The following is an 8,285-nucleotide window of genomic DNA, read 5'->3' as shown; positions in this document are numbered from 1 at the left end:
CTGTGCTCGACGATGGCTCTGTCAGAAAATTCCGACGCGTAGAACAACCGCTGCTACGCCACGAATTACGAGAATATCGTAGCCTTTGTTAACAGTGTATGTATTCAGTGTTTTTGTCTTAATAGGCAGACGGGCACACAGTACACTTAGTGGTGAGAAATCACCGATGCTCCCCGATATCAGCAATGCTAAGGGCACAGTCAATCGCCTAGCGCTAATAAGATTTTTCTAAACTCTTCCAAAAATTCATTTAGACCGCTAAGGAAACGTGACAAGATCACCAGATCTCTGAAAACAAACTATGTATAAAAGAGCGCAGTAATTGAAGATTCTTCTTCTTCGTCAATACACCCTTGGTATTGAGGTAGTGGCTGTCATGTTTTCAGTAACGCGTTTGACAACCAGCCGCGAGTCTTCCTTCCAGCTGCGCATCTGGTGCCTTCGTGTAGAGGACAATACATTGAATCATTGATCTGGTCAGTACATTTTACGGGAGAACTGCCGCGCGGCTTGAGATCCTCTACCCTACCCTGTACCATCAGATGCTCGTTTAATAGGTCCCAGACCGTGTCACACGTCAATGTCTGGAGACGAGACTGCACCTTGCGAGAGAGGCGCCTAATTGTTTTCAATTCCTGATTGGACCCGTTGGTACGATATCCCGAGCACTTTTCTCCAGCACCACATGTGCGATTCAGTATTCAATTTTCAGATAACCTGGACGAATTCTGCTCCAGTAGCGGTATAATGAAGGTGATGGGATCATCTCGCCGTGGTTTTTTTTTACTGGCTAGATGGGTGAACGAGCTCATAGCCCACCTGGTGTTAAGTGGTTACTGGAGCCCATAGACATTTTACAACGCAAATGCGCCACCCACCTTGAGATATAAGTTCTAAGGTCTCAGTATAGTTACAACGGCTGTCCACCCTTCAAGCCGAAACGCATTACTGCTTCACGGCAGAAATAGGCAGGGTGGTGGTACCTACCCGTGCGGTCTCACATCAGGTGCTACCACCAATCTATTCGTAAACTACGTAATCACTGGCGTTTTCTGTAGTATGTGCGGCAGTATATTCTGAGTACAGTAGCATAACGCCGTTCCAATTATTTTTGCAGACAAGGTAATCGTGGTTTCTTCTTCAAACGATTGGTAGGCAATAGCGGTATTTGAATACAGCCAAGAATTAGGCATCACTTGAGTGCTCTTCTCTTAAAAACAGAAGATGCCAGTCTATTTTAGACTTGTATGATATTTCTATTATACTAAAATATTTAATAGTTTTGACAAAATTCAAATTCGTTGTTCGCACTTTTGCGTTGAAAAAGTTTATCTGCACTGAAATTTCTAGCAAACATTACAAATTCGCTCATGTATTCGTAAAAGTAGCTTTCACTAATATTTGAATAGGTACCTTTTCCGTAAACACAAGATCTCTTGAGTAATATCAATATGTACTCAAGAAATTCCGATAATAAACAATATCAGATACTAAATAAATGAAAAATAACAAGAAATTATATGAAGAAGCCTATGTTTCTGGGTGGTCCACCTTATTAGGGGGACGTACGAGATTACACCTATTAACTATGTTCTATACTAAAGGCTGTGCTATGATATGCTATAATATATAAGTATACATACTTCAAGTCATCAGATATTATGTGACATTAATTATTCAAATTTAAAATATGTTTGATAATGAATACATTTTAAGTAGCTTTAATGTAATTTCAGTACAATACAATCGTCATATTAGTCCATTAACCTTCTAATAAAATATAATAATATACTTAAACACTATGAAATTTATCTTATTTTGAAGCATTATGTCCGGCATGTGCAATATATTATCCTTGGCTTAATTTTGTAGCAATGCAAACGATTTAAAGGATATCTTTAAAATTGTGAGTTAGTTTTGAGATAAATCCCGCCCATATCCGTTTTGACTTCCGCTTACTAATTTATAAACATTTCGGGAAATAGCCTAATAGCCAACATTTTACCTAAACTAATAACTGTATACATACAAAGGTTCAATTCAAAACGTGTGAACAGGGAGAGTATAAAAAAGGTAAGCTAAAGAAAAAGATAAATTAACACTGATAATTATGTTCAGGTAAGTGTTCCTGCCTCTTACTGCCACTAAGTATTTACGGAATTCGGTAAGAAGATTTGCACAACCACTGTATACAATTGGAGACAGATGTCGAGCTTACTCGTAGCGAGTCATGCGAATATGCCGATCTTTATGCATACATACATTTATGCGGAATAGCTAGTAGGTATAATAAAAAGCAAATGTAAGGCGTACTTTGAACCCGCACGGGTAGGTTTATCCGTCTATATTCCAGTCTGAAGGATGGGGTAGTCGTTATAGACTGCAACCGAGCTTTTTAAGTCGTGTTTGCTAGGCGAGTGGCAGGTCCTTGTGTAACCACTTTACATCCAATGGGCCATGAGCTCATTCATGCATATATGATATCTATACTAATATTATAAAGAGGAAAGATTTGTTTGTTTGTTTGTTTCGAATAGGCTCCGAAACTACTGGACCGATTTGAAAAATTATTTTTTCCATTAGAAGCCGACATTGTCCCTGATGAACATAGACTACTTTTTTTTTTTTTTTTAATTTTTTTTTTTTGTTTCATGTGTGTTTTAATGTTTCCGAAGCGAAGCGAGGGCGGGTCGCTAGTAAACAATAAACGGGATGTCGTTGTAAGCCAGTTGGCCTCACAAGATCGCCCCACCCACAATAATTATAATAAGGATTGAGAAGTTAGGTAGAAAATTCGTTACTTAACTTCTATTTACGCTATCTAAGCGCTATTTAACTTCACTAGTGTCAGAGCACGGGTTGCTCTTTTTAATTCAAATGAGTAATCCTCGCAGTTTCCAGAGTCGAGACAAGCACTAACTTCTACGTCACAAACAACGGGAAAGCTAGACGAGTAATTAACAACTAAATTACTCAGAAGCCAAAGGCCTTCACTAAAGTTAAACAATTCCAATAATCCTCTGTAAGCTAATCTAACCTGCGACCCTTATTTCTGACCTCGATGTAAATTTGCACTATCCATTATAACCAGACCTACGGCGTCATAAGGAGCTTCCCCGGTGCGGTTTGCAGGGCTGATGAGGGGAAGATGCGGGATGTTTCAAGGTGAACTGGTTGTGTACCATTATCCGCACCTGTTACCTACTTAACTGTGTACGTATGGCTGTAGCCCCTTTTAGTTTTGATGGAATATTCAGATGGGTTTTTGGATTTTAGTTCTATCAATAGTTTTTTATTTGTCAGACTTGTCGGGCGAAAAATAAATGAATGAATTTTACGGACGTTGGTTTTACAATTCTTGTTTCAAAGCCAGATTAAATTATCATCCACCTTGTTTAGTAAGACAGTTTAGTTTAGTTCAAAGGGCAGATTATTTCCTCATCATCATCGTCAACTTATAGCAGTCCATTGCTGAACATAGACCTCTCCAATTGCGCGCCACTGAGCACCATGAATGTAAAGCCTCGTAAAAATGAAGTTCAGAATAGGTCAAAATAATCAGTTTTATCTGTTACTATTTAGTACCGTAGTAACCAAATTCAAATATTTTTAACTTCTCGGGATACTCCAAAATGTTCACTGAAAAAATCTCAGTAAATGATCACCATTTTACTGAAATTATATTTCATTCCATATCATCTCATCACATTTCATTTAATTTCATCCCAGTTGATCAAATTAATCATCTTCATTTTATTTCATTCCATTTCACTCTATATTAACATTTTTCATAACAATAAGAATAAATTAAAATAAGACATGACCTAAAGGTCTTAGTTACCAGGTCATAAAATCCCTTAAAAAAAATATCAAATTATTCAAGTTAACTTATTCGGCAAACGATGGCACCATTCAGAATGTCAATCCATCAATTTGATTGAGAGCCGGTTATACAAATGTTATATTTAAGAAATACGAAACACGGATAAAAATGTTTATTTTTAATACGTAAAAATATGTCGACTCCACAAAGGTCCCGTCTGTTCGATGAGATCCGGCAAAAGGAACGCGATTAGGTAAACTACAAAGCGTAATCACTGAACCCTAATGTAGTATTGTTTCTATAAAAAAAAAAACCTACAAAAAAAAAACATTTGGCGCAAGAACAAAAGGAGGACGAGAGATATTTGATGCGTAAGAATTTAAAAAGGTTACTTTGGTTTTGTGAATTATTTTTTCTTGTGTGCGATTTTCAAGTACCTACCTATTCATATCAGTGGAATGTGATTTTATTACTTTACTAAGGATATTAAGTGAAATATGTAATATTAAATGGTGTTAATTTTATTGCACATACTGGTAAGTGATCTCGACTCACCTGGTGTTGAGTAGTTACTGGAGTCCATCGACATCACGCCGTGAGTGTCATCACACACCTTGAGGTCTTTGTCTCAATTGTATAGTAGTATCGTAAATTATGATGTTTTCGGGTGATCGTATCGTAAAGTAATATATACTTAACGCGATATTATTCCTTCATCGTGGAAGTCAATCGCGAAGATTTCATAAGTACGTATTTGTAATAAAAATCAACCCCGCAAAATTCCAATTTGCGTAATTACTGGTGGTAGGGCGTCTTGTGAGTCCGCACGGGTAGGTACCACCACCCTGCCTATTTGTAACGTTAAGCAGTAATGCGTTTCGGTTTGAAGGGTGAGGTAGCCGTTGTACTGTAAAAACGGAGACTTAGAACTTATGTCTCGATGTAGGTGGTGGCATTTACGTCGTAGGTGTCTATGGGCTCCGGTAACCGGTTAACATTAGGTGGGCCGTGAACTCGTCCACCCACCTAAGCAATAAAAAAAAGGGTGCGTGTACTTATTATGTACGCGCGTAAGAAGTTATACGTCATTTTTTTTTTAATTAAGTCAATTTGAAAAAAAATCGATTAAACAACATCCTCAAACACGCATATTGGACATCTCTTTTCTTGACATCGTATAAATCGGTCGTTAATTCTCGGTCTCATCGGTAATTCTCGGTACGGTTCGAAAAGTTCACCTGCGGCTATATTCAGACTCGCCAAGTTACGTCGGTCGTATTGTAATGAGCGATTTAGTGGGCAACTTCATTCTGTTAATTTTGTGTCACGGTGCGCGCGCATCGTAAAATTTCACTCTCATAAATTTTTCATAACGCACCTAAAGAAGTATAACTTCAAAAATTTATAGTTCGTCACCTAAAATCATAATATTTTTTTTATATTTTTAAACATTTATTTCAATAACTATCGCGGTTCGCGGTAACCCAAAAAAATATAATTGAAATTTTGCGCAGCACACAATCTAATCTATCTAAAAATAAAATGTAAAGTGTACCCTTGCTAAACGTAATAAAGCTTGTAAAATCCAATTTCATACTTCGGGAATATCGTAAATTTCCCAAATTGGGACATATCACCCTCGCTTTGCAGGCTTAATAATATCAATTCAGCCTTGCAAGGCGTATGGTGGCAAAACGAAATATGTCTTACGCTGTCTGCTAAATGCGTATTTCAGCTTTGAATGGGGTTATAGCGTCTTGTCCTGTGAGTATGTCCAAATTTTCAACAAATTCTTTAACACGTTCACAGCGGCACTAATTTTTTATTTCTTTCCATTCCTGCGGTACGAGGCGCTTAGGACCTCGCATGAAAAACATCATATTGGCGTTACGGGGCATATTAGACCCCGAAACGTTTAAGAAACTAAAACGCTTTTTTTTTAATCTATAAATATATATTTAAATGGATTTTTGGTATATTATTTTGAACTATGAATTGATTGACCTAAACCTTAATTAACTTCGAGGGTATCCGAATCCAGAGTAATTTAGGATATCGACGCAGTGGCGAATCTGGCCTAGAACTAGTTTTTTAACTTGCGCTGTCGATAGAAATAAAAACGTTGATGAATTAGGAAAGCATTGAGCAATGATATAAAAACAAAAGTCAGAGAAGAAAAAGTGGGGAGAGGTGGTAGGAAAACGCTTACCGCCGTTTTGTTCTTTATAAATAAAAACTAAGAATGCATTGATCAGTTATGATAACTCTTAAACGCGAAACGTTCCCTTTGATACCGATACCGGCACCAGCAATATTCTAGCCTGATTAATATCAAGTTGAAATCGATTCTAACTCATAAAAAAATACCATACGAAGTATACAAAAACAAATGAATTTACGGACAGAGTTAAATAAAAGTCACCAAATGCTTTTTATAGCACTAAATACGCTTGATTTAACTGTTAATAAACTGAATATTAAATTTTTATAGTCTTTTTTAAAAGTGCTGTTGTGTTTTTATTGGTCCAATTTCATTGTTTGTTCCACAACAAATCCACGATTTTGTTTTTATTTTGTTTCTTTCTGCCTTTATCTATCGACAGCAAATGCTATCGCGAATTAAAAAAAACTGAGTTCACCATTTTTTTATACGTTTTGTTATTATTGCTGATCCTCCTCCGTGCCTCGATAATCCTCAATGCTGAGGGTCCTGACCTTCTCTAATAACTTTCTGCTGTATTACCCTGCGCCACTCTTGCCTATCTTCGGTTCGGCCTCGGGATAGCAACGTAAGCAAGAGGGGTCGTCGTACCCCCTGTCGGGGGCACGGAACGGGCCTCGGGGCAAACCCCACTGCCCGGGACGAAGCTCCCTGCCACATAGGGCAGGGGTGAAATAATGCAGGGAGGACTTGGGGATAGGTACGCTGTTCGCTGCGTGTTCGGCGGCAATTTACATCTATATATACTTATATATAATACGATGGGCAGTCTGGTGACGGCTCGATGCCCGCGGCGGTGACACCCCGGCGCCGGCTGCTGTCCTCTGCTTCCTACAGCTAAATTTTTTTTTTTTTTTTTTTTTTCTTACTCACTAACTACAACTAACCTAAAACTAACTAAACTACTATATACATTTGTTACAGGGACAACAGTCAGCAACCTTGGGGCCCGCCACCGGCCCCATGCCGCGGCCCCGCCTCTACAAATCAGAGGGGGAGCCGCGGCACTAGTTTGGCGCTCACCCGCTCCGGGCTCCCCAGAAGGGGAAGACCGTCACGGGGAGGGGCCGACTTAAAACACTCCCCAAACGGGGGAGTGGTCCACCCTCGGGGGTGGAAAATGGGTCCCCATAGGGGGGCACCCCAACAATGTGGGGGGAAGTGACGAGTGTGGACAGCTCAGTCCCATGGGGGCACTCATTATGAGCACTCCCATATCACTCCGATTAAGCCGACTATCTTACCATAGCCGGGGGTTCCAGTAGCTCCCTTGGTAGCGCCAGACCATCAGGTGGTCTAGCGTGCAAGGGAGCTAAATTGTGGAGATGCTCGTGGGGTCCACCGTCAGCCCGCTCGTAAAGATTACGAGCTAGCCTCCGGATGAACTCCTCGAGCGACTCCACATCCAGATCCCGGGCGATTACGGCATTACTGACGTAACGCCCTGCTCCGACTATCGTGCGAAGAGCCAGATTCTGCTGGGCCTGTAACTTCACCCGCGTGACTTGCGGGATGAGGTGATACCAGGCCGCAGCTGCGTACGTGATACGGGAACGGACATACGTCTTATAAATGCCGAGCTTAGTCCTGACCGGCAACCTGGAGGCCAACACCGGCCGGAGGAGGAATCTCGCGTAGCGAGCTGCCGCCAACGCCGACATGGCGTGGGCGGTCATCCTCAAACTCCGGTCGATATCGACCCCCAAGTACCGGACGCTGGATCTAAACTCGACATTAGCGCCACGGAGACTGAGCTGTCCCGGGACGACTGTTGTGCGGACTGGACCGAAGAGAATAGCCGCAGTCTTCCCCACGTTGACCGCGACCCTCCATCGGTCCAGCCACTGGGGCAGTAAGTCCAATAACCTCTGCATCCTCGAAAAGGCCGCAGAGGGGAAGTTGGATGACGCGAAGTAGGCGCTGTCGTCGGCAAACAGCGCCAACTTCACGTCGGCTTCCCACGCTTGGAGGTTGCCCTCGAGCGTGGGAATATCGTTGGTATAGAGAGCGTAGAGGAATGGTGCCAGGACGCTCCCCTGCGGAACTCCGGCCGTGACTGGGCGCACCGACGACTTGGCGCCCTCGACCGCGACAAGGAAGGATCTTCCCTCCAGGTACGACCCCAGCAGTCGCACGTAGGCGTGCTGGAGGTCCGTGTTCTGCAACAGCTTGTGGATCAGTCCCGCATGCCAGACACGGTCGAAGGCCTTCTCGATATCGAGAAAGACTGCGGCCGTGTAC

The sequence above is a fragment of the Bombyx mori genome, chromosome 18, assembly GCF_030269925.1.
Source record: "Bombyx mori chromosome 18, ASM3026992v2".
Lineage (NCBI taxonomy): Eukaryota > Metazoa > Arthropoda > Insecta > Lepidoptera > Bombycidae > Bombyx > Bombyx mori.
This window is presented reverse-complemented; position numbering follows the sequence as displayed.